At 41.5% G+C, this 26,233-nt stretch overlaps 1 protein-coding gene across 1 annotated transcript in view; it reads left to right on the forward strand.

Moving 5' to 3' along the window:
• DAW1 (dynein assembly factor with WD repeats 1) overlaps positions 1-15,977 on the forward strand; it is a 312,498-nt gene extending 296,521 nt beyond the window's left edge. The window contains exons 22-25 of the mRNA XM_054074522.1: positions 5,529-5,615; positions 6,452-7,721; positions 10,758-11,181; positions 14,668-15,977. The gene's annotated coding sequence lies outside the window, so the exon portion shown is untranslated. The remainder of the gene's footprint in view (positions 1-5,528; positions 5,616-6,451; positions 7,722-10,757; positions 11,182-14,667) is intronic.
• The last annotated feature ends 10,256 nt before the right edge of the window (positions 15,978-26,233 follow it).

The following is a 26,233-nucleotide window of genomic DNA, read 5'->3' on the forward strand; positions in this document are numbered from 1 at the left end:
CTTAAAGTTTGGCTTTCCCAAGCAAGCACGAGGCAGAAACCACAGCTCAACGTTCAGAGCTGCCAACGGGTTTGATACACCAATTCTTTTCAAAAACTGAAATTGCTGTCCAGAAGAAATTATTTATTGAAATATATTCCTCAAAAAATTTCTCCTATGAGAACGGATGATGTTCCCTCCAACAACTTCTGGAACCTGAAGAACACTTTCTTTTTTCTTTTTTTTTCCTTTTCTATTTTTTTTAATTACCCTGTCATTCTTGCTCCCTCAAGATTTATTGCTAAATGCTCGTTAATTTCAATGGTCAAGACCCGATCCCTAGACCAGACTCAAATGCATCTCTTATTTTTGCAAGCCCTTGAATAACGTTAGCCAAATTCCCTTTTTCTGACCTAATTCAGCTGACTTGGAGGGAGTTAGTCACACTTTATAGCAACCTAAAAGAGAGGAGATTCAGGTTCAATGCTTCATTTTCCATCCACATCAGAAGTTAACTAACAGCTTTATTCCCTGATCCTGCTGAAAAAGCTGATGACAGTGGTACACAAACAAAGGCGCCTTCAGATGCAAAGACTTGTGTACGCTGTTGTTGTTAAACAAACATGCCCATGTTTACTTCAGCCTCATTAAAAAAACAAGAAAAACATTCATCCTGGGATCCCAGACAGGCAATTGGTACAAAAGGATATGTCCTAAGTATTAGGAAAACACACAAAACACTCTAAAACAAACACAAAAAAAACCCACTGTAAACCCGAGATAGGTAAATACACCAAATTATAAACCTTAAAAAAAGAAAACTTGCTTTCTATGTCCTGCCTAGTATGACTTGGATCATGGATAAAAGGATTTAACATTCTTTTTGCTCTATCCACTTTTAATAGGAAAATCCAGGTGCAAATGTCGGCTTGATTCCAGTGCCAAGCTGCCTACTCTTTTTAATAAAGAGTTTAACGCAGTTTAATCCACAGCAGAAAAGAGTCCTAAGACATGAGCAGTAGAGATTCAGAATCCTAATTAATTTTCTGTCGGTCACATTTGTCACAGAGATTCCCTGGGTTCTGTTAATATGGTTTAAAAAAATAAATCCAATAAACTGTTTGCACTTGGTTGCAACTCCTAGTGAAATGATTAGTATTTATATACGGAAGGAGAATAATACCATCCAGAAATACTCAGTTGTCTCCTCCTTCCCCTTGCTTCGTCCTTGCCCATGAGGTTGTTTTGTCATTAATGAAGGGATAAGCATAGATGCAGGGCAGTAGCGCTGGCGGAGCCTGTCTCACTGTCTGTTGGTGTTTAGGAGCCAGAAGCAGAAGTTTCACCTCTGTCCAAAAACATGCAGGGAGCCATGGCGCAAAAACCTCTCCATCACATGAGGAGAACTGATTTCAGACTTGTGAAAATGAGCAGGTTATTTGAATTTTGTAGGCTAGTGACACCATTCTGCAGGGAGCAAGTGCATGCCATACTTTCCTTGACCTGGAAGACATCATTGGCAGAGAGAAAACATTAACCATCGTACATGCAGTAGCCACTGCTCTACTGCTGTGCAAGATACAGCCAGGGCCACGCGCCCAGGCCACCCACACTCTCCAAACTTAAATGAGTTTAGAAGATAAGCAGCAGAAAAATGGCATTAGTGGGACGTGCAGTGATAGCATCAAGAAATTCAGCAACCCAATAGCCATAATGAGGAAAAGCTGACCAGCGCGATAACCAGTGCAGATGACTGTAGGGCTGGTTTTGTATAGGTAAATTCTAACCATAAGGAAAAACAGTCTTTTCCTGGGAGGCTGTGCAAGGGACTTTCCCAAAGCGACAGGCACACTTGTAATTCCTTCAAGCCGTGTCTCTGGGCCATTTGGAAATGGGCAGCCACTGCCTGTATTTACAACACACAAGCGGCTGTTGGCAGGCGCAGGTGTGGGGCTGACCACAGCACACCCACAGCAGCTGTGTGTCCTTTACCTTTGTAGGGTTGCATAGAGATTTTAAGACCTTATTTGTTTCTAGGAACTTAGACCACACACAGGCTGCATTTTGTTCTGGACTACAGTGAAATTCTGAAGGAGAAAAATGCTAACAGGGACTCGACTAATGTATCACAAATTCAATATATTCAATACAAATGAAAAAAGAACAGAACATCTGACCTGTAGTCATACTATTACTTTTGTCATATGATGACACCATATCGAATTATTTATGTCCTCCTGATTCAAAGCCAAATCCTATTTGCCAAAAGCCAGTTCAGTTTGTCTGAGCTTAATAAAATATCCTTCTGCACAAAGGTATAAGGATTTTCTTCTGAAAGAAAATAATAAACATTTGACAATTTAAACAAAATTAACCCTGCTGAAACCCTCCGAGTCTCAAATATTTACTTTTACTTTTTTTTTTTTGCCCCAAAATCAGAGATATTAACAAATGACAGTAGTAGACCGTGTTATAGCAGGATTGTTATTAAGCAGACTGGGAAAACTGGAAAAATACTAAATTTCTAGTGTCTGCCTGTTCACTGAGAATGGTTTCATTGCACTCATTGGTCTCACCCTTATTATTTTCACTCCTATGTAAAGATATGGGAAACAAAATGAATTCCAGTGAGGACACAAGCATGGATAAAGTACCTCTGTTCCTGTTCAGTGGGAATGGAGCAGATGGTGTGCCAAACCACGCACAAAGCAAGAGTAACAGCTTGCATGGAAGAGATGCTTTCAGAGCTAATGAAAATAGCTGAGGTGGTTACAGTCTCACTGCCCATGACTGCAGCCTGTCTTTGCCACAGGAGTCTGGATCGTCAGTTGATCTTCATTTGAAAATTTTCAGCTCTTGATTTTTCTCCATCTTCTACTCTCTGCCTCCATTAGAAGGCTGAACAGAAAGTTACTGCAAAGATGAAGGGATTTTCAGTAGTGCATCCTGTCCTAAGAAAGTTGGCCATAAAATTAAGACTATTACAACCTGTTTTTAAAAGAAGCTTTTCATAACCCTTTCCCATGTGAATACAGAGCTTCTAACCAAGCACAAAGCAATCACTGTCCAAACTGGTCTCCACTACTGAAGCAAAAGAGATAATCAAAGATTTCTCTTTGCCTGCCATCTCCTCTTTATTTATGTACAATGAAATACTCAGTCAAAAAAAATAATGAGAAAGCCTATTGCATAATTCATTTCAGGAATTATGCTGGGTTGTTGTTGGTTTATTTTTAATAATGCATACGATGACCAATTTTTGGAGAGCTACAGATCTGGTCATATACAGAAAAATTAATTATTCTTTAAATTATTTAAAGGGCAGTGGCATTCTTCACCAGACAACATGCCTGTAGACTATCTCATTGGAGACTTGAGTTCTTTAAGCTTGGAGTTCATAACACTGTGGAAACCTTTGGGGCTGATCTGTAAAGGCAAGTATGAAGTTGCCACGCTGGGCAAGGAGCGATGATGAAGCAGTGAGCGAGGACGGCCTTTGTCTTCCACCCCATCTGATGTTACCAAAAACATCAGCTGATGTCAGAGCTGGAACATCAGACTCTTTCTTGACAGCATTTTGCTTCCTCTTTGCAGCTGACAGAGCTGTAAAACTTGTACTACCACGTAGTGTTGCTTGCACTAGCAGAAAACAGTGACAGCAAGGCAATACACAGGGTTTGCTGATAGACACCTGGCGAAGGTAATCTGCCACCACCTCCTTTTAGGGTCCATCACAACAGGATGCCGGTGAGGAAGATTTTAGGGTACAGTACAACAGTAGTTAATATGCCATGAGAATATCTGAGTCTATATTTTGCTGTAAAGCCCTAAAACCCACAGAGGAACACCACACAAAACAAGGAAACCACAGTATTTCACAACAGATGAGCTTTAACAAAGCTGCGTGTAAATGCCAATCTGGTTTTTAATGATTGCCTAAAAGCCGTGGTGGGGTGGCCCCCGTGTGAGCTGACATCTGAGTGCAGTAGGGGTGACCAGAAGTTACTCGACATCTAGAAAGTTTACACAAACCACTTAGAAAAATGCCTTTGAGAGTTCCTTTTCCCAAAAAGAATGATACCTCTATGGACTGTGAGCATCAATTCTCTCCCCATCAAAGAGAAAGAATATTGTCAAGAACAATGGTGAAAGAAATAAGTGTTTTAAGATTACTGAGAGGGTTATACACAAGAAGAAAATAATTCAGTTTGAGGTTTTATTTAAGAGGCAAAACCCATTAAGGCCTGGTCTTGTCACTTGTCACTGACATCTACAGCCCTTTGCAAATGCTTTCAGTGTCAACAGGATTGTGCCTCTCTTACTTATTAGGAAAGTCTCATTCTGTGATGATTACAAACAAAAAGACTGAATAATACCTGCTGCTGAGAAAGTCTTATGTCTGGGGAAAATCCCTTATATCTCCTGCTGCGGCTTTCACCATCATCATTGGGGCTATTTGCTCTTGCAGGGCAGGTCGGTGCCATAGTGGGCAGCTTATATCTTCCCAGCACCACGTCCAGCACTGTAATTGGAAAGAGAAGAACAGGTTAAGACAAACTTACCAGAATAGGAAACTAAAGGCAGCAAGAAACGAACACTTGCAGTGATGGAGTTATCACAGCTTGCCTACTTCCAGGCTGTAATTTACCTGTAAACATACTGGAACAAGGGGAAAAATCAACTTATATGTGTTTCAATTAAAACCACCCTCCTGCTCTTTATGCCTTTCAAAATGAAAAAATAGATCTCAGAGTATCTGTATCTGAACCCACGAATGGATTTTCCTTCTAATTTCACAAGAATTCCATAGCTGCAATTAACTGTTGAGACCATCTGCCTTTTTTTGTCCCAGCTAAGTATTTAACAGCATTTAATATAAATGCACATTTAGCACCTCACCGTATTCCTTTTCGGTTTGGTGCCATCATCCCCTAGATGTTGGTGGGAACTGGAACAGGCTCTGGAAGGAGTTGTGAATCCCTGTCAAGCTGATTTCCTTCTCTACAGAGCTTTCAAATGATGACTGTTTTAATCATATGGTATGTCACCAGGAGTTCTTTGTAGCAATCAAGTGCACTAAAACATCACCAAATATAAAAATGCACTCAAGTGCCTGAGCCAGCCCACTAAGTTGCTTCAAGAGTTGACAGGGAAGGAAAGCACCTGTGAAAATATAGACGAGTGAGTGATGTGAGTGGTTATCAGGGGCCTGGGGCAAAACTACCAGCAATAAGGTGCTGGCGAATACACGAGAGTACTGAAAATTCAGCTATCTCAATGTGTCTTCTTTCATTTTGATGCCATTTTTCTGGGCAACCGGTGTTTATATGTTTAGGAACAGAAGAGAGAGAAAAGAATTAAAATACTGACTTTTCTTAGCAGGAAACAGAACTATAGCCCACAGCAGAAATCATTCTCTATTTTCTTACTGTAGTGAAAAAGTGACTCTTCTCTTCATTGACAATATTGTACTCGTCAAGCAAAAGTCAAATCAATAGTTAATAGCTTCTTGAAACATAAGGTCTTGACATGTAAGGTTTTTCTTTCAGTTAATGGAAAAAGGACATCACAAGAGAACTTGGCTGTACCCTCCTGGTCTAATCCACCTCAGAAACTGCTGAAAGACTGTAATCAGGGTGAGTAGGAATTGAGTAGGGCTGTCTGGAGACAGACTTGGTCCCTACATTTTTGCAGGACAGAAGGTGGTGCATTATTGGAAATTTATTTGTAACACTTTTCCTGCTCCCCATAACCTTACTTTTGCTCATTCACCTTCACCTCCTTCTTAGCCAAAGTCATCCCTCATCTACAAAATTTACCATTAAGACTTATGCAAAGATTTGCTGCATGAAATTAAAGAGATTTAAAACAAACGAACAAGATAACATGGAAAAGGGGAAAAATCTATTCTTTCCCATTGCTACAGATACTCCATGCTAAAAGCTTCCTACCAAAAGTCACTTTCAGACTTATCAAAATGGGATAGAGATGGTTTCCTCAGTGTGCTACTGCTTCCCTTAGCCACGTTCTGACCTTGGGCAGGTAATCTATCTGGTCTGTACATAAGTTTTCCCTCCTACAGAAAAAGGGAATTGAATTTTACCTTATAGGGGCATGCTGTGAAGCAGCAGACTGTAAAGGCTGACAGCAACAGACGTAATAAAGGCAGAAGGTACAAGTCCATGAGCCAGATGTAGCTCTTGGGTGCATTTCCCAGGACTTTATCCCTACAGTGCATTTTACAAAAAAAGAACAAAACTAGAAGGCTAAAATAAAATAAAATAAAAGAATTTAAATAGAGTCTTAGTAAAAATTAAGCATGAGATTAACTATCTCTCCAAGTAATAAAATTAAATTTAAAAGTTCTACATGGTGAGAGTTTTCAGATCAAAATGCTACCCAAGTAATACGAACAAAATATTCAATAAAGTATTTACAGCCAACAGTCCTCCTGACCACTCCTTCCTTGCAGGCTAAGCTCGCTCCCCACTTAACAGCTGCAGTGAATGAGATGATTTCCAAAGTTGCACCAGGCTCTGCTAAGGAAGTCCCCACCACCTGAGATGGTGCGTGTGGTACTGTTCCCACACCGTGGCCATGCAGCTGCCTGCGCGGTCCCCTGCCCCAGCAGGCTGCCCTTTGCTCTGGCATCCAGGCTGCTTGCATCCTGCAGGAATCGTGACTGACAACTGTTATTGCAGAATACCCAACTGCATCTCTCTTGCCAGGTTGGTCTGTTTATAGATGGACAAGGGCAAATCAATACACTCCGAATAGGAAAGGAGAGGGACATATTAGCCAGATTTGATCCTGAGAGACCTTCCTCGCTGGCAGATGCCGATTCGTGCTCTTACCTCCATCAGGAACATGTGCACACATCCACAGGCCCTCTCTGCAGCCACGGAAACAAAACATCTCTGGGGCATCTGTCAAATCTCTGCGCTCCTCACATTTTCTCTGGAGGATTTTTTGGTGTGGTCTGGGGAGAGGTGGTGCTTTTTTTTCGTTTTTTTAATGATAAAAGACTAAATTAGCTAAATGTCTTCTTTATTTTTCTCTAAATACCAGGTCTCAAAATGTGCAATTTAAAAGGTATGAGAACCTTGAGCTGAGTCCTGCAGGAGTGAGGCACATTGCCTGCCAGGGGGAAAGGGCAGCAACGGGTAGCTGCACGTCACCAAATCACACGCGGGAAGGATGCAAAGCAGTGAGCAAGGTTATGCAGTTTTCTTGCCGAGGCCAATGCAGTGAAGTCTTCCCGAAGGGCCTAATGAAAACGGCTGTTTTGACGTGCAGAATCATAAATCCATGCTGGTTTCCGTTCTTGTCATCCCACTCCTCTTGGCTCTCTGGGTGACCAAGTGGTCCCTCTGATACTTTTTGTCCCAGAACATTCATTTATGGCAGTTTCTCAAGCAGCATTGCTTGCCAGATATTATTTCTGTTAATTAGAACTTTTGGCTGCTTGATATGCTGGAAAATTCACATTTTTGTACTCTCTTTCTCCTGCTTTTGAGTGGTTGTATTTATCTAAGATGAAAGCCAGATGTTATATTAATAAGAGAACTGCTTTTCCTAAAGGGAAACATTCATCAGTACAGAGGCAGACGTAGTTTTGCCTTGAATTACTTAAATTCCTCCTTTTTTTTCTTCTGAACAGGAAATCCAAGAAGATGTATTTGAAAGCAACAGTACCGTGACTGCAGAACAAAAGCCATTTACCCTAATCCGTTTAAAAGCTGGTAATAGGGATTTAAATGTACTGAAGTACAAAAATGTTTAAATTTAAAGGAGAGACAAATATAATTGAAAAATATTTGGAAAAAAAAGAACTTTGGATATTTCACATAGCAAATACATTTCAAATACAACACAGATGATTATTATCCAACCAGCTGGATTTTTTTTTATACCCAGTGGCTATTGGCTTTCCTATAGAGCCTCTTTTCCCAAAGCTGAGGTCTTAGCACAAATGAACCTAAAGGTTATTTTACTTTATACTGAAATAAAAACATTCTACAAACCATCTCCTTGGGTATTGTGCTGGACAGGTATACTGTGATTCTTTTGATAGAGAGGGTGGGACGGGATGACTTGGAAACAAGTCATTAATGCAAAGATCAACTTCATTGTGGTACACTCCAGGCAGGTACTCAGGTGGTCAGTTTGGTTTAGCTCCTGGGTTTAGCTCTTGTTCTGGAGCTGCTCTGGGTGAAACTCGGTCTGGTGCCGGAGGTGCAATTTAATCAGCAGGCCACTTTTTCCCCTATGTTCCTCTTATTTATTTTCACAGTGGCAAGAATAATATCTATGAGAAGGATAATGCAGAAGGAAAGGGCAGTGTGTTTCTCAGTATGCAAATTCAACAGCAGATAGAAAATACTTCTCATGGAATAAAATGCTTTACAATGGACTGAAGGCTATGGTATCTCCCTGTGAGTCAGGGCAAAAGCAGCCTCATGGATCACTCTACCTCTTCCCCCTGCTGTTGTGGGCACACTGCTTGATTTCACATGTGGTCTGCACCCTTTCTAGGGCCAACCACGGCTTAGAAACTTGGCTTTAGGAGTGTAACTTTTTAAGCAAAGACCCAAACTTCTCACATCTCCAAATTAACTCTTTGAAAACATCCCTCCCATGTATGAAATATAATCTTTAAATAAATAATGTATATATCAGAGACTTCTAATATCATGAGTTCATAAAGCCAATCACAATCCTGATAGTTCACTTCGCAGGTTTTGGAAAACTTGTTAAAGAACTAATGCAATTATCTGTTTGTCTAGAAATTTATATCCTTATTATTAAATATTTCCATTATGACATTGCTGGAATATTTTTAGAATTTATATAATCTGTTGTAATATAAAGAATACCAGCATAGCCATTTTACAAAATATGTTCCGGTTGAACAAGTTAATTAGCTTTTAATAATGAGCCCCAGCCAATGGATTTACAAAGCAAGCTACTGGAGCTTAATGATTTCGAAAGCTATCACATTTACAAGTTAATGTAGCGTAAATTATTCATGAAGCTCTTATAAATAACTGTAATAAGTTATTTCCAGGGCGAGCATTGCCTTAAAATGCAGTTCTTCTAAAAAGTGCCTTTAGAAACAGAGCTTTGTGTGATCCCATATGTACTGTCCTTTTTAGCTATTTTCACACAAAACTGAAGAAGCTTGGAAGTAGAAGGTCATTTGTTGCTCCAGATTTCCTTGACTTCACGTCCCTGGTAAGCCTCAAGAACCTCCATGATTTAGAAGTGAGCAGAGGCATCAGACTCACTCAGTGTAGCATTCAACGTTCCTGATTCCCTTTTTCAAGGTCATACAGGGCAATCGGAACTGGATAAACCTCTGCTCTACCAGCAGCAATATTATCTTTGGCTTAGCAGTAACTGATGACATACAGAAATGAAAGGAAGAGCCATCTACAACAGCGCATTGCTGTCTCACATCGTGAAAAGCCCTTGCCCTTCCGTCTCCTCATGCCGCCATCAGTCCAGAAACCCATTCCAAAGAGACTTCCCAATGCCAAACCCAGAAGAGCTGCACAGAGGAATCAGCAATGCCCTTCCCTTTTGCCACAAAGACCTTTCTTTCATGGGCCGGTTCTAGTTCATCCAGCAGACTGAACTACCCTCACCTGGATGGAAAGCACCTGTGAAAAGTCAGTAAACATTAAGAACTGAATAGAATTTCTTCAATGCAGGCTTCATCAGTTTCTTCCCGGGAGAATGGCACAGTGTCAGTAGTAAAATGTTGTTAGAGTTTCAGTTTGTGAATGCTTTTCTTCAGTGGTCCAAAGAATTTAAGCGGTTCAGCAAGAAATTGCTTTAATTTTTGAGACTACTTGAAAGTCAAACCTTCTAGCATAGAATCATCTCCATCAAACGTTACTTTTTTACAGAAAAAAAATGTTCTAGCAGAGATTTTCTGATTTTATACATAGTACATAAATCTAAAAGTTCTAGCTCTAGTTTAAGACCAGCAAAATTACAGCAGGAATGTTTTCTCTGCTTAATTGCCTGTTTGAGCCACATCTTGGCAATGTTCCTCACAATGTGCTTGTTTTCTTGTGGATGATAGTCTAGACATTTTCTCCATTTTTTTTATTTATCTTACCAATGTGGGATCTTGGATGACTAGAACACATCAGTGACTGTAGAAATGCAGACAGTCAGGAGAAGAAGAAACCCTCAGTTTCCACTTAGCTGTCATTATTTAGGGTTGGTTTGATTTTTCTAGGTTTGCTGGGGTTTTGAAATCACAGCCAGATGTCTTCAGGTCTCAGAAGAAACTATGTGGTCCTCCTAATACTTCTGATTTGAATAATTAGATACAAATGGTATCTTTAAAGAATAGAGGAAACTGTTCATTTCACATTTGCTCACTGAGAGCCAGAGAGTATTGTATTTTCTCTCAAAAATTTAACTTGGCAAGATTTATTTATTTTATCAGGAAATACGATGTTTCAAAAAGCAAATTGGTGTGATTCACTTGCAGCTTCCATAGAAAATATATCTTCACAAGCAATGCCAAGGTCCTCGAGGAAGAGATAAGGAGCATTGTCAGTAGTTGGTTATACCTTTCGAAATATAGCTTCCATAACCACCACAAAGGCAGATGAAAAAAAAAGAAATTTTTGTCAATCACAATATAAAATACTTCATTTACAAGAATTTGAGAAAAAAACCCACAATTTTTGAGACTTTTTGAGCTTTGCTTTTCCCTTCCTTTAATTAGTAATTTATTAGATATTTTTAAACCATTACAGTTCACCAAACAGTCCCATCAAGCTCCTTCCATCTATGGGTCCAAGAGTTTTCAGTCAATTAATGAATAAACGAGAAGTGTCAACAAGACGTTCAGCTAACAGCAGGAACTGGGTGCTTCTTGAGACAATGTTTTCAAGTTACACGTCATCACATTGCATTTTTGAGCCTGGTTTGTCTTACTGGGAGCAGTGCCAAGGTCAGGCAAATCATTATTTACAATTAATGGCATTTTGAAGACTGCATACTCTTAAATTGTGCTTGTTCTTGTCTCTTTTGAACTATTCTTCATTTAATTTCATTTTGACTGCCAACTTTGTGGAAAAAGGATCATTATATTCAGTGTTTGGAACAAAGGCCAGAGACTCCGCAGATCAGCCTTCACACCTGCATTGACCGGGAGATAAATGATGTCTTCACAGACAGGTAAAATGGTGATTTCTTTTCCCCAAGGAACAGTTTGATGTTCACGAGCTGTCACGCACCGTCACGAGCTGTACCCACCTCATGTGTTCCTCATTCAGTCCTACAGCACAACTCAACTCACAAAAGATATTCTGCTATTCCCCAACCATTGCTTTTCTTTCCAGAATAAACTCTCAGCTGCTCTGTTGGTTCCTGATGCCATTTTCTCTCTCCAGGCACAAGTCTACCAAGCAGAGCTGAAGTCCATCTCCCGACCCCATTTCAAACCTTCTCCTTACCTGCCTCAGTCACCATTACAACCAGCGCAGTTCTCTCTGACAGACAAACCTAGGACCTGTGCAGAGCCTCCATCTTCCCTCCTCTAGGTTCAGGGCATGGCTTTGTTTTACAGATTGCTGCTGCAAAATATCTGCAAGACACAATTTTCTTATATATTCAGCTGTAATAAACCTCACCTGCAAGGAATCACCCATCCGATACAATCTTGCCTCACAAACTCAATCCTATTGCTCATTCCCTTTCAGAAACCCCTTTGTGGACTGCTGCATGGCGTATACCACACACCAGCAAACCCAATCGTCCCTCTCTGCCTTGTCACTTGCCCATTCCTAGCTCGAGGCAGACACGTTGCAGCTTCACAGAAAGAAACCTCTGTGATATTTTCCCATTCAGCTCCTTTAGGTTGATATAGCCCCTTATAATAGATATTTTTAAGCGGCCTTTTGGGCTGAAAACCTCCATGAATGCCCATACCATTACCCATTCACTACAGCTACTCTAAACTTCCCAAACTATCAACAGACAAATTAGAGTCATACCTCCTACAACCAGAGAAATGAACTTACTACAAAAAAAAAATAAAAATTATGATGGTTTCTGGCTGGAACACAACTTAAAGAACATGTAGAATAAGGAAACAAGCTTGGGCATAATTTCCCTAATGCATCTGTTTGAAGATGAGCTGTTGATACACATTTTCTTTATAACAGACACTACTTGAAAAATATTTTCCTCCTTGTTCTTATTCCTAAAAGTCTTCTACTTAGTTTGCCTTTTTTTTTTTTATTTCCTACATAATAGTACATTAAATCTCTCATTAGTTGCTTATCCAGTCAGAACAGGAGATGATTATCACTTTGTTGCTTTGAATTTGCACTGTGTTATGATAATTCACTGCTTAGATATTATCAATATGCGCAGGAGGAATAGGCCTGGACACCCTGTCTGTAATTTGAAGACTGATTTGTGGCTCTTCTTGTCATTTCTTTAACCATTGATCTGCCCACACAGAAGCTTCGCTTATCTCATCCATGAATTACCTGTGGCGCAGGGGAAGAAGTATTTATTCCTAAACATCATCTGTAAGTCAGAATGTCTAAACAGTATCTACAGCCTGTATGAGAAAAACTGGTAGTAAAGCACTTATTTACAGCCCTGAATGGCCACTTGCCTTGGAATTTATTAAGCTGTTAAATGACACAAGTGGTAGACAAAGCTTGTGTTTTATGTCCTGTTGTAATTCAGTTGTAACTCCACTATAAAGGTTCTCGGCAACCTCTGCCAGTTCGTAGTTTATATCTAAGGGAAGAAAAGGGGTCTTGCTTTTCAACACTATTTATTCGCTTATTTATTCTAAAATAGGCCAATGACAGAGAAGCTTCCCTGCTAGGAACGTGTATCAACTATAACTGCACAGAGCCATAGCGTCACAGCTTTCTGTTTGCCCAGCCTTTAAGAAGAGAGTCATGTTTATTTTTGCAGGCAACAAGCAAAATTCAGCCATTTGTTCTAACAGATGTTCACCCCCCAGTGAAGGTCCCTGCACCCTCTATACCCTTTTGCGTTAGGAGCAAACAAAATGCGTGGCACCCATTCCCACACCACATCCCCGTGTCAGTCTTGACTGTGCCCTCCTGCCAGATGGAAGCCAGGCCAGCGCTAGCACTGCAGCTACAGGGGAAGCTTTCTGGATTCAGTGCAAGCCTAGACTAAAATAATTAAAGTCTCTTGTCAGCTGCATGTAGAGAGTGTCACTGTCGCCAAAGCCAAACTCCCACAGCTTTATAGTCCCCAAAACAGGGGTACTGCCAGACTGCACCTGAGGCGATATTTCCAACACTGGCTAAATAAATTCAGAAGCAAGATGATGACAAACATTGAAATTGGAAGCAACCATAAAATTCTGCCAGCTTGTATTTTTCAGACAATTCCTGCTTGTAGACGTTCCCAGTTCCTGGACTCCTCAGCTCAGCAGCCGCTTGCTTGGTTGCATAGCAACTTTCTCTTCTGACTCTGTTTGCCAGAATCAAAAGGCCAGACGTTGCACAAAATAATTAAAGTATTTCTTGATCAAGAAGGACCAAAGTTCAAGCCAGGTGGCTGGCACGTTGTTTCCTGCACTGCTTTCTGACCCCAAACTCCCACCTTGACAACAAGTGATATTCATAGCACTGAAATCACATACTTATAATTTGCCATTTTTTTTTTTTTCCAAGGACACAGTATGGTCCTTCCTGTTGGTGGGCATCTCCTGCTCTGAATCTAGAGGTGAAAGAGGCACCTACAAGTGCCTCTACCAGAAGATGATCTAGCATCAAGTGGGAGCATCCTGTTAGAAAACCTAATTTTAGTAGTGTCCTGATTTGAAGACCCAAAACTCTTTTGGTCTCTCCAGTGAGACAGATGATGACTCTTTAATACTCGGGTCTTGCAGTGCAAGACCTGACTGCAACAACCTCCTCCTCTCTGGATGCCAGTCATGAGGGTAAAGGCAATCAACTATTAAACCCATGAAGTACATAGACAAGCCCAGGCTCACAGCTCTGGCACAGCCAGACTGCAGCATTCCATAGGCCATCAATACATTACTGACACAGCTTTTATTGATTTAGATAGCTTTAAAAGACCACTTGTATTTCCACACGTGGCTGAAGCATAGTGATCTCTCCACATGCTTCACCGTACCCTTGCAGGGCAATGCTCTGGGAGGCTGGCAAGTAAACACCGTTTTGAGGGCCTTTCATGGATTTCATGCATTTCTGCCCTGCATTTCCTCCCAGGGCTATGCCCCGACAGTGGACGCTGCCCTTCTGGAACACAGGGACCCAAGCTGTATCCCTAGTCACTGCTCAGCTTTATGCTTTGTCTGTAAATTTGGCAAGGGTAGGCAATTACCTGAAATGCTTCCCAGCTGTCACAAGCATAGCCATCATTAGGAGCAGTCTAACTTTCAATAGAAAAGAAATCACCCTAAAAAGATACCTTTTAACAGGATCTTTAGGGCAAAAACCTGCACAAGTATACAATGACAAATGACTGTCTTTGGTGGAAATACGCAAATACATGCATGCAAGTACACAGCGCTGCTGTCCCGTATTTCTGCTGTTCCCGGGAAACAAATCCACGGATTTAACAGTCACGCTCTAATTTAATTTGCCTTACAATTAAAACTTCCTCACATATTTTTTTGCATCTTATAATTTGCAGAGCACTTTGCCAGCAGGAATCACAGTGAACGGCAACTCCATCCCCATTAAGCAAGACTGAGTAGCCTGGACAATCCAGCCAGGTCTGTGCTGTGCTTTTGGGCCAGGACATCCACCACCAGCACCAGCGTTTGCTGCCAAGTGGCAAAGAAAAGATAGAGTCTAGCAAGCGACCATAAGAGTTTACTTCAGCCACGGTCAATCCTCACCTCTCTGTGGGAGGTCAGCTGGCAAATATAGCTTCCTGTGCTGTGGACACAAGCAACACAAAACCTCAGGGGAATAGGGAAAGTTTCAGGGTGGATCAGCCAAAGTGCCCATCACACAGCTTCTTAATGTCCTGCTACTTCCCACCAGTCGAGCCAGAACTGCCTCCTTTGCTCCACTTGCCAAAATCCTGCATCCCTCCAGTTATTCTCTCCAAGTCCAAACTGGTCACTCAGATGTAGCCCACCTCAGAAGAATCAGCCCTGTCTTGCATCTCTCCATATCACCCAGGGCAGGTCCTGCACCAGCTTCAGAGGAGTCACCTTAAATCTACATCATCTTGAATGAAAGGAGAAAATCTGGCTATTTCCATTATCCATCTCTGTCCCCAGCACATAAAAAGCTGCTTACCTTGCTGAAAATACATTGAAATCCCAGATTTAAAACACCTTGGAGCTTCTGAGGACGAGTCCAGAGCTGGATTTTATCTGAAACGTGCTATGAAGAAAAGAAGGGCAAATGCTCAAATCTTTCTTCTCAGTCTCTATATGCTACTAAATTAGACATTTTTTGAAGACCTTGTTTGCATTAGATTCATCCTTATTTTGTTCCTTTTGTAACAGGAAAGAGATGTAAGAACCTTTTAAAGCAATCCTCAAAATCTGCTGGTTACAACCAACCTCCTCACTATTTTCCTTTGTTGATGAATGAACTGAAAACACACCAAGAGCACTAGAAAATTAACCTGCCAGGTGTAATTATGTATGCTTACTTTGAAAGACGGTGTAAAGAACTCCATTAGATTTTTACTGCAGAATCATTAATCTATTATTTCACATCAGATGACAAGAAAATTTAACAAGAACATTTCATCATGATAAATTCAGATATATATTGCTCAGAAAACCACCGCACCAGGATTTTTCTGCATACATACATACGTAAGGAAAAGGGGATCAGCACCATCCAGAGGCACAGGTTCTGCAGACAGGAGCGGTGGCTTGGCTAGTGGCCAAATGCCCTCTCACAAGTCTTGCCTTTACTACTAATACACAACTAATTAATCTCCTTCATAAACAACCTGAACTCATAGTATCAAGTGCCTACTGGCACCTGAAGCTACTGGGAAGAGAAAAGGAGGTAATGGAAAGACCACAATGTAGTCCCACTGCTGCCTCCTCGCTGGACACCCTGAAAACCCCTCTGAGGGCAGCACAGACCCTCTACCCTGCCTTGCCATTCAAACACACATGCAGTGGCTAAATGGAGAGCATCACCCTCTTGCTGTGGAGGCTGCCTCGTCCATGGAGAGCTCAGAGGGCTTTCCTTTACGTGTCTGCTTCTGAGCTCCCATGGTGTGCAGGGCCACTCATCAGAAATGAAACAGTGGGTGAGCAATGTCATTTCCCTCTCCTTTTTCTTCTTTAATGAATGCAACAGTATCAGCACAGTTATGATAAAAGGTTCCCTCTGGCAAAAGAATCATAAAATAGGAATACAATAAAGTCTCTGTCTGCTCAGATTGTTTATTGGTTCTGGCATTTTTATTTTTTTTGTTAAATTCCACTCCAAAGTACATAAAACTGGGCCAAAGCTTGTGGAATCTGGTTTATTGATCTTGAACAGGATTTGCTCCTTTTTTTCATTGCAGCCCCTCCTACTTCGTACTTCTAGAAACAGACACAAAAATAGCCATAGAAAAGCAAAGGTTCATCTTGCCATTCTCCCTGTCATCTCCACAGACTCAAGAAACAGTCCTGCTCACCTTTTGATTATCTTTCCGCAACAAGCATTGGGTTTAGTTCTTCTATTTCCTGCTGAATAGTGTATTGGTAACCTAAGACCAAATGAGAACAGGAACATTTGGCAGAGTTTTTCTGTACAAGAATCATCATTTGGAGGGACATCAATATAAGATGGACAGCTCTCACAGGTTTAAAAACATTTCTTAAAAATAAAGTCTAGGGAATAGCAGCACAGTGACGTCAAAGCTTTCACAACCTACTGTTGTTTCAAACCCTGTTCCAAGCACTGTGGCTGTCAGCCCTATCCTCCCCTCTGGGTGGTGCTTCTCCCCGAGTAGGGGCTCTGACTCCATCCCAGCAAGCAGCAACCTTTGGGTTTCATTTCTCAGAAAAGAAAAACAATTACAAATCAGCTTGCGAACTGCAGATGGATGTTGAACACTGGTGATGCCTGTATTGCTGGAAATAGGGGCTGGACCAAGCAGCATGATGGGAGGAGAAAAGGAACCTTTTTTGTCAGGGTGGGCACGGGCTTTCCTAGCATTTTCTCTGCACCTGATAACTTAAAACATAAATGACAACAATGGTCTAAACATATCTTTGTAACATGTGCCACAGAAACATGCCAGCGCTCCTCCTCCAGAAAGATTCCTGCATTTAAACTGTTTGAAGCTTTCCCGGGGCTGTCCCTAAAGGGTGACAGCACATTCGTAGTTCCTGCGTAGAGTTCAGGAAAGTGCTGTGTATAGTGCTGTTCTGAATATTTAAGAAAAAAAAAAAAAACCACAAAAACTTCAAAACAGTCCTCCAAACTGTTTGTGAGCCTCTGGCTTTAGCGGAACACAGAAATCAGCCCCAGAACAAAATGGTAAAGCTAAAGGATGGTTGATGCAAGACTGTGTTTGAGAGTGAAATGAAAGTGCTCAGATTTTTAGAGAACTGAGGAAATACAGGGTAAAATAATTAGGGCCATTGAAAGCTGTGGGAGATCAGCACTTGTGAAAAGCAAACGTTTCATTGCAGTTGGGGTTATTGCATTAATATTCAGCCTTAAGGTCTACATTTTGTCAGCCTGCAAATAAATCTCGTATGTTAGAATTGCTCTCACCCAGCAGTGATGTTCTGCACCAGAAGAGGGTCTGTGGCTGAGCTGGTGATACAGCACCCAGCACAGCCGCCAAAGGGAAACAGCCACACACTTGGACCACAAAACCGTAAAACATTGCTTTCAAATAGCTATTCATTATATTCATTAAAAAAATGCTGCTATTTGAGCCGCTGCCGTAATCGGCAGGCAGGTAGCAGGCAGCAATGTCTTCAAGACCAACAGCTCACTACTACAAGAGGTACAAACACACGACAGTGTCTGCCAAGGTTCTGCTCCACAGCTCGGCCAGTGGCCTCACCGGCACCACCGCTTCCAGTGCCCATGTTTCCAAACGTATGACTAAAAGTACAATTAAACGCTAGCTGCAATGCTCTGCCGCTCGGCAAAATGGCAACACGCTGCTTGGCTTTAGGAAAAATGGCATTCTTCAACTTTTTTGAAAGTTTAAAGGTTTGATAATTATGTGTTCTGCTTTTGCTTCTGGCAGCAGCTTTAGGTGTCAGTGCAAAACAGCTGTAAAACGTACAATTACACTACAAGTTGTTGATTACTATTTGATAAAACATTCATCAAAGAAAAGCAGTAAAACAGCAGAGTTTCAGAAATATTTTCCTTGAAAAGCCTTGAAAACAAAGAAAGGCAAAATAGGATTATTAATTAACTATAATAGATTTCTCAAGAGAATAGAAACCAGACTTTTGTTCTCAAATCCTATTTGTTCTGTGTCCTATAAATTCAGATTTTAAGAGGAATGTTTTTAAAGCAAACTAAAAATGAATTGTGGTTTATGTTTATGAGGCATAAAAATTTATAGACATTTTTATGAGCATCTTTGTATGCTCTGTCACAAGAATTTTTATATCATGTTACTCTAGAAATGAAAACAATTTAATGAAGTGGTGCCACATCTGAACATTTACCATTGCTCACTGAGGACAGGGCTGTGGCAGGGGAACTTCCCATGGATCTGACGCTGCATCTGAAGGCAGATACAGCTATCACCAAAGGTAAAGGTGATTTTACCTGCCTATAGTGACCTGTAAGGGAAAAGCTCTGTAATTTGGTGCACGGCACTGGCTAAGGAGCCCCCTTGGTTTTTCAAGGACAGGATCTGTGATGTTGCTAACAAAATGCAAGGACAAGGCAGGGAAAATTCAAATTATCAGGATGCATTGCACCTTTCGGGCTGTCAGGCAACAGCAAAGAGGGCAGGATGCAGCCACTAACTAGATAAATAGTAATAATTGAGTCTTTAGTATCCATGAGGCTATTAACTTGAAAGCTGCCTCGATGGATATTAAAATTATTTAAGATAGGGAAGTACTGTAAGTGCTCTAAATTGCACTTAGAACACATAATGAAAAAGAAAGTAATCAGCCATCTTCCACACAGTCACCTCTAGCTCAAAATGCAAACTGATGCCTGAAATCCTCCACTGAGAAGTTTCACAAATGTCATAAAGCAGAATATCGAAGTTCAGTGTGGGAGCTCTTCCCAGGTGCTGCCCTGGCAGTGCCTGCACTTTGCAGCTGCTCAGCTCCCACAAGTTCTCACGGTGGGTTCCTTGGCACCACTTTAAGTCATAGCACATTCAGGTGACTCATCTACTTGTATTTTAATTCCCGAGAGTTAGAACAGGATCCGCTTTACAACCCACTTCCGATGACTGAGATGCCCTGGGAAGCCAACCAGTGGTCATGACTTCTGCCACACATGGCTTTGACATCTCACCCACTAAATAAGGGGTAAACCTGCTGGGAGGATGTGGGAAGGGATGCAGCACTGTCCCACAGCAGTGATATTGTCAAATCCTCCTGTTGTTCTTCAGCCACCCTGCTGGGGCAGGGAGAGAAGGGAAGGGAAGACGAGACTCAGTCTCTGATTTTGTCAGGCTTAATCAATATATCACCTTTTTACCTATACCCTCCCCCATAAAATTCTGCTTGCACCCAAACCCAGCTCTGCAGGCAGAACATTTGTATAATCAATTGTTCAGGGAAATCCAACTGTAGGCAGCTGTTCTGGCACCGGGGTGGAAGCACACAGCCAGTGCCTCTGCTCAGCACAGCCCGTGCAACCCCAGCAGCTGCCTGTGGCCTTGGGAGTGAGCAGGGGGGCTCTGATGACCTGGGGAGGGCTGCACAGGAGACACCAAGGGGGACTCGGAAGATGAATCCTTTCTGAGTCTCCTACTCCACCACTGAGGCTGATTCCTTGCTCTGAGATCTGCAGCTTGGGAAGACAGTGAACTCCATGGGAAAAGTCATTAATAACAGAAACATTACCCGGTTGCTCCTCATTACCCTCTTGAGCTCTGCATCCGTGATCAGCCACGCTTGTGTGAAGCTGATCTAGGCAGGCAGGGGAAAACACCAGAAGGGATTCAGCCTCTCTCCAGCCATGGCTCGACACAAACCCCAGAGAGAGTGGAGAACCATGACCAGTGGCAAGGACATCCCCTGCGGCTCCTCCAGCCAATCCTGGCCTGGCTGGTGGATGGAGTACGTGTCCGGCCACTGCTGGTATCTATTCCAGAACTGCAAAAGGTACAAATTTGTTTCAGTAACAATGATCTTGGCAGGCAAAAGAGGCAGCTCCAGCATGTTCTTTTTTTTACACATACATATTTTGGACTCCCACCAAGAGTTATTAGTTATTAAAAAGCAATAAAATGAGGCTGGTTTGGAGTACATTTGTTAGCCATATGATATCAATTAAGCTCCAGTCTCCTGACTGCAAGGAATTGACATGACCTCATGCACAAGCAGAATTAAATTTCTCCTTTCCCATTCCCCTTGTTTGAAGTTGGTGATGCCAATTATCTCCCACATTTCAAGGGAAAATTCTGCAGTTATTCTGAATATGAGGATGCCTTCAATTTGTAATTTTTGAAACTTTTCGATCATAACCCTTAGCATAATGCTCACATGCACCTTCCCCACAATGTATTCCCAAGAGCAGGTCACATCATCCTCAAAACTGGGCACAACCAAAGGCTCCATGATTTCAGCTGTAACTGCAGGTGTGTTGGGACCCTAGAACACACCGGCACGGAGGATAAAAGTCTCCCCACTTCCCACTGTCATAAAGATTTTAAGGAGAGGTTTTCTCTGGAAGCATAGAGGTGATGTTCAAACAACACTTAGGTGCTACTAATTTCCTGCAGTGCTCAAGGAAAGAGTGAAAAGCGCAGCGCCATGGCTGCATGTCCCATGGTGAACACCAGCGGCCTCTGGGCTACACTCCTGTGATCAAAATGGAGAGCCCAGACTGTGTGTGGGAGTATGTAAGTGTAGTGGAGGAATCACCAAGCCAAGCAATGTTATCAACAGAAAGCATCTTTCTGCACTGACACGGACATCTACCTCAGCTCAACTCATTATTACATTATCTCCATTTTAGGGTTTCCTGCCCTTGACACAAACATATCCAAGCCAGGTCTACTTTTACATTGTACTTTTTGGCTGGTTCAAATATCTCTACCATCAATCTGATCTCTCTTTCCTAGACACATCTTGACTTCCTCATTTGTTACCTGCCTTTGGCTGTTACAAGGAGGAGGAGGAGGGCTTGCAGACAACAGGAGCCTTCATGCAAGGTGCTCTAGCATTTCTTGACTACTGTAATAAGATGCACTCACCAAACAGATATGTGTAATCAATGTGCCTGCCATTCACTGGCAAAAAAAAGCTGAGTTAAAGCTGCCCAAATAGCCTTATGTTTGACATTTCTGAACTTTGGAGTGCTTGACTTTCTAAAGTCAATGTGAAAAAAACTTTAAGAACCAGAATATTTGTCACCACGGGAAGGGTTTTAGGAAGAATCCCCAGCCAGTCTCAGGAACCAGCACTGCCCCAAAATGCACTGCCTACCAATTCCCAAGGGCTCGAGGCCATGTTTCTTTTACTGACTCTCATCGAGGATGAGAAACTGATAAAAATCCACTGGATTTTCAAACGCCCTGAGCGAATTAAAATCTTCCCACTGGTGCAAGTCCATAGCAGTCTCTCCAGCAGCAAGGCAGTGTATCTGCCCAGAATGGAAGCACCAATCTAAAAGAAATATTGCAAATTCTATTGCAGCTCAGATTGAGTGGTTAGCCCCTATTACAGGCAATACAGACTAGAATTTGAAGATCTATAGGAAGAAAACAAAAATCAGCCATGATATACTAAGTTTTCAGTTTGGGGCAAACACAAGCACAAAGGCACAGAGTTGCATAAATAACAGCAAAGCAGGAAAGAACAGGGTGATTTTCAACATTATCACTGTATCAGAGCAAAGAATTGTGCATGGGGGAGAAAACAGATTTTAAACAGCTTTGAAGTTTTACTACAGATTCAAAAAAACAAATCAAACCCTTGCATAGCATGTGCATAACCCACTAACTCATTGCTACATCTTATTATTGCATTCAATAGCTTAACATGGTTCACATATAAATGAGTCATTTCCACAGAAAAGGTGAACATCAGATGGTCCTGAATGAGGTAAATCAGTTTAAAATGTGTAAACACTCATATTTCAGGGCAGACTCGTGACACTGAAGAAAAAAGTCCTCCGGTGGGCAGGTATAGCATTACAGGACCATCATCTCTAGCCTGTACCACAAGCCACTCTCAAAGACCTGACAATGCACAAAAGGGACCTCTACTCTGCCTAGTATGGTAATTCCCAGTTACTGAAGAGGCTTGTATTACATTTTAGTGTGTCTTCTTACAAAAAATAGTATTTGCTATCCTTGAAGTGCATTCAAGAATTTTTGGCTGCTTACCCACATAAATGTAGAATTGCACAATTTGCCTTGGGTTTTCCACTGGCATTATCCTGCCCATGCCTGGCGCCACTGAGCTGCTTCCAGACGAGAACTCTTGATTCTCTGGAGTGAGTTGATGGTGAAGCACATCACACCGAGCCTTGAAGCTGTGGTTAACCCAGAAACAATTTAGCAAATATCTACCACTATCTCAACATTTCTAAAGGCATTACTGCACATTGGCACTGCCACCAGCCCATCCAGTGATGTTTTGAGAAGGAAGTGGGAACAGAGAGCTACAAGGAGCCTTCAAAACTGTCCCTCTGTAGCCCCACTGGTCCATTTGAGGCCAGAGCTCACCTCCCCATTATCTCCTCTTTGGCATCCGACCTGCCACCAGCAAGATGGTGTGGCAGTAGAAGGGAAGATCGTTGACTGCTGAGGGTCCCAAGGACTGCACTGTTGGCAGGAGAAGGGCAGGAGCTGCCTCAGTAGTGTTTTGCCTTTGGCCATTGCAAATGGTGCTGGAACATGCCTGTACACCAGGTTCAACACACAGAGGAGTACCAAGCAAGGTGAGGGTGGGAAGCAGGTGGGAAACTAATACCTATTTTTGGAGACTAAAAAAAAGAAAAAGAAAAAAACATCACCAACGTTGGCAAAGAAAAGTACTTGATGTGAGGTTTTCGAGAGATTACATTTTCAATGTTTGCATGAAGCCTGCACTTTGCCCCTCTGGACCTAATCCCAACCCAGCTGAAATCACTTGCCAATGGCTTGCACTTGGGCTTTCTTGTAAGTCAATACTTTACATAAAAACTCATAGTGCAAAATTACCCAATAGGTCTATTTGTTATAAGTACTTCTCTATAAAATGTTGAGCAAATAAGCCCTTATATTTTTAGGAGCATTTTAGATGTTTACTATAAAATTTTATTATGTATTAAACTTAATTACCCAAATTAAACTCTCAGTTATTGTACCTGTGCATGTTGGTTTATTTTCTGCTTCATTAATGCCAGATGGCAGAACTATTCATTTCTATTTTGAAATTTTAATTGTATTTATTCAGATATTTTATGTTAATGGTGAACTAATCATAGAACCAGGTTAAGCTTTAGTATTACTGACAGAGATGGCGCGGGCTCTTTACTGCCAATCACACTTGGCAACACACACTGCAACTTTTTTTTTAAATAAATCTACAGTGATCCAACAAATGGGACTGAAAAGTACTGCCTGCTAGGACCTAATATTGAATCAAAACCAGACTTCCATTTGTGAGCCAAATCTTTCTTGAAACCAGGTTTTTGGAGGTGAAAACATTACATCACCTTGAGTGGAAAGGGAAAAGATACAGTAGAAAATATTAAAGCAAATAAGCCTTATAGTTTGCCAAACACAGGGCTGATGATGATTAATTTTATTTATGGAACATCTTTTACATTTTTATATCAAGCATAATAACCTCCTCCTCTCACAGTCTGAGCTTCTAACAAACTACTGAAACTTATTCTTTTGATTTGAAAAAAAAACTTCCTTATTTCTCTAAATGCTGTAACAGGCATATATTCTCTGGTAAGCTTAATGATGAGCTCTGCTAGCCATAGAAATTATACAAATACAATTCACTGCAAAGATACGCCCCCTTCAGAGACCACTTCATTTATCCATTGTAGTAGCAAGGAGCTGAAAAATCCAGGCATGAAATCATATTTTCCAGCTATGCTTTTTTGTTATATTTATGGTCTCTTTGGTAAAATCAAAGGAATGCACTTCTGTGTATTGGGGCATAGTCTGAATGGCACAGTAACCATCACGCCATAAAATTTAGAGTTGGGCTGCTTGATTACAAAAGCATGTCCTCGCTCCAGCCTTCGCACAAGGCAGCTGTTTAAATCACAGGGAGTTTAAAAATTGAAGTCACTCGAGAACTAAAATTGCAAGTGATGGCAAAATGGTAGGGAATATTAAGTCTGGGTTGGCAATTTCAGAGCAATTTCTAGAAGTCTGAGAGCTTACTGGTAAGATTGTGGGACACAGAAAATCTCATGATGCAAGCAAGAGAAAATGAGTTTAATGAGTGCTGCATGTTCTATCTTGGCACTTCACTGTGGGACTTCTTGAGTTTAGAAACAGGTACCAACAAATGAGAATTGGGTAATGAGCTTTTAAGAAATGGGGCCTTTAAATTCTGTCGTTCCTCTCCTGAGATATGCTGTCTGCTGCCGCATATTTATTTATTACTGTGTTGGACAAAATCTTGCGTTCCCTACCTGGTTTAAAAGTGTTCATGATGTGATAATCCTGTGCAAATCCTCTAGCAGGTAACGACATGCTAATACAATGCCCACCCTCCTGTTCCTTTAATGTTACATGTCACAGTGTGAAATACCAGAAACCAGGAGTCAGGCAAGAGACTGGGGTTTATAACCTCTGGCACTTCACACCGACACAGCACGTTAACATAAGGAGGTGGAGCTCCTCTCCAACCACCAGGCTCCCCAGGGTAGGTGCCAAGGTAAGGCTTTTCCACAAGTCTCCCACCTAACTTTACACTCATTTATCTGTACCATAGCTTAGTTTCACCGGCATCACCTAATTTTGACAACAGAGCCACCTACAAACACATCATCTCTGGCAGGTGGATGGGGAGCCAGGCTCCCTCAGCACTTTGGTCCCTCCTGGGAGCACACGGCAGAAAGACATAGCGAGGTGACACCTCATCACACACCGTGAGTTAGGATAATTGCATAATAAATTGTTATAATGAACTAAAGGGACTTTATTCTTGTCTTTTTCATCCTTCTCCACAGAAGCACCCAAACCATATAAGCTGTCGAGGATGCCCAGGATGACAGATATTATGGCTCAATAAAACTCAATAAAAGCGAGTTTAATAACACGCGTTTTCTGCTTTTCCAAACTACAAATACTAAATACCCCTAAATCTTTTTTATCAAGGCAATTCCCAGTTTTCCAAAAGACTCCTCCACCCAAATATTATGCACTGACTATATGCTCAATACATTGAGTTTTATCAGAAATGCATAAGAAAAATGCTATGGCTATTATTACAGAGCTGAAGTCTAACAACTGTCCACTCAGGGTGACATCTCAGACACCAGGTCCCTGTTGAAGCATCAGTTACCTGAAGTGCAGAATCTGTCCTCCATCATTCCTCAAAGCAGCTTACATGTTTTCCACAGGAAAGGCAGTTTAAAGATTACCAGATCCTCTTACAAGCCCACTTCTTCTGTTTTTCTTATACTACTTAACCCTCATTCCTGTCATCAACAAAATGTCAGTAGATTCATTAACTTCCAAAAGCCTTTGATAACCGTGTGACATCTGCAACAGCACAAGGATGAGGAACAGGGCTTGCAGAGCAGTCTTCCTTCCTTCAACATCATAACTGTTTAATTAGAAAATGAGAGGAAAAGCCATTCCAAAACTGGGCAGCCTGACAGGGAAATAAGGGTACCACAGGGGTTTTTTTTTTCAGCTGCTAAACAGCTGTAGAATTTTTTTCCATGTTTGCAGCTATTGTTCTTCTTCTTTTTATTGAATCTTGGTATATACCAGTTAATACCAGTTTGATTTCCACCTGCATGAAAGTTACATGTGTCTTGCACCACTTAATCTACAAGATCAGCCTTATTTCTCTGCTTTACCTAGTTAACTCCACTGGCCTGATCACAGTTGCTTATCTCTCCAGCTAGGATGCATTCAGCTGCTCATCTAAAGCATA

This window comes from Cuculus canorus, chromosome 9 (assembly GCF_017976375.1).
Source record: "Cuculus canorus isolate bCucCan1 chromosome 9, bCucCan1.pri, whole genome shotgun sequence".
Taxonomy (NCBI): Eukaryota; Metazoa; Chordata; class Aves; order Cuculiformes; family Cuculidae; genus Cuculus; species Cuculus canorus.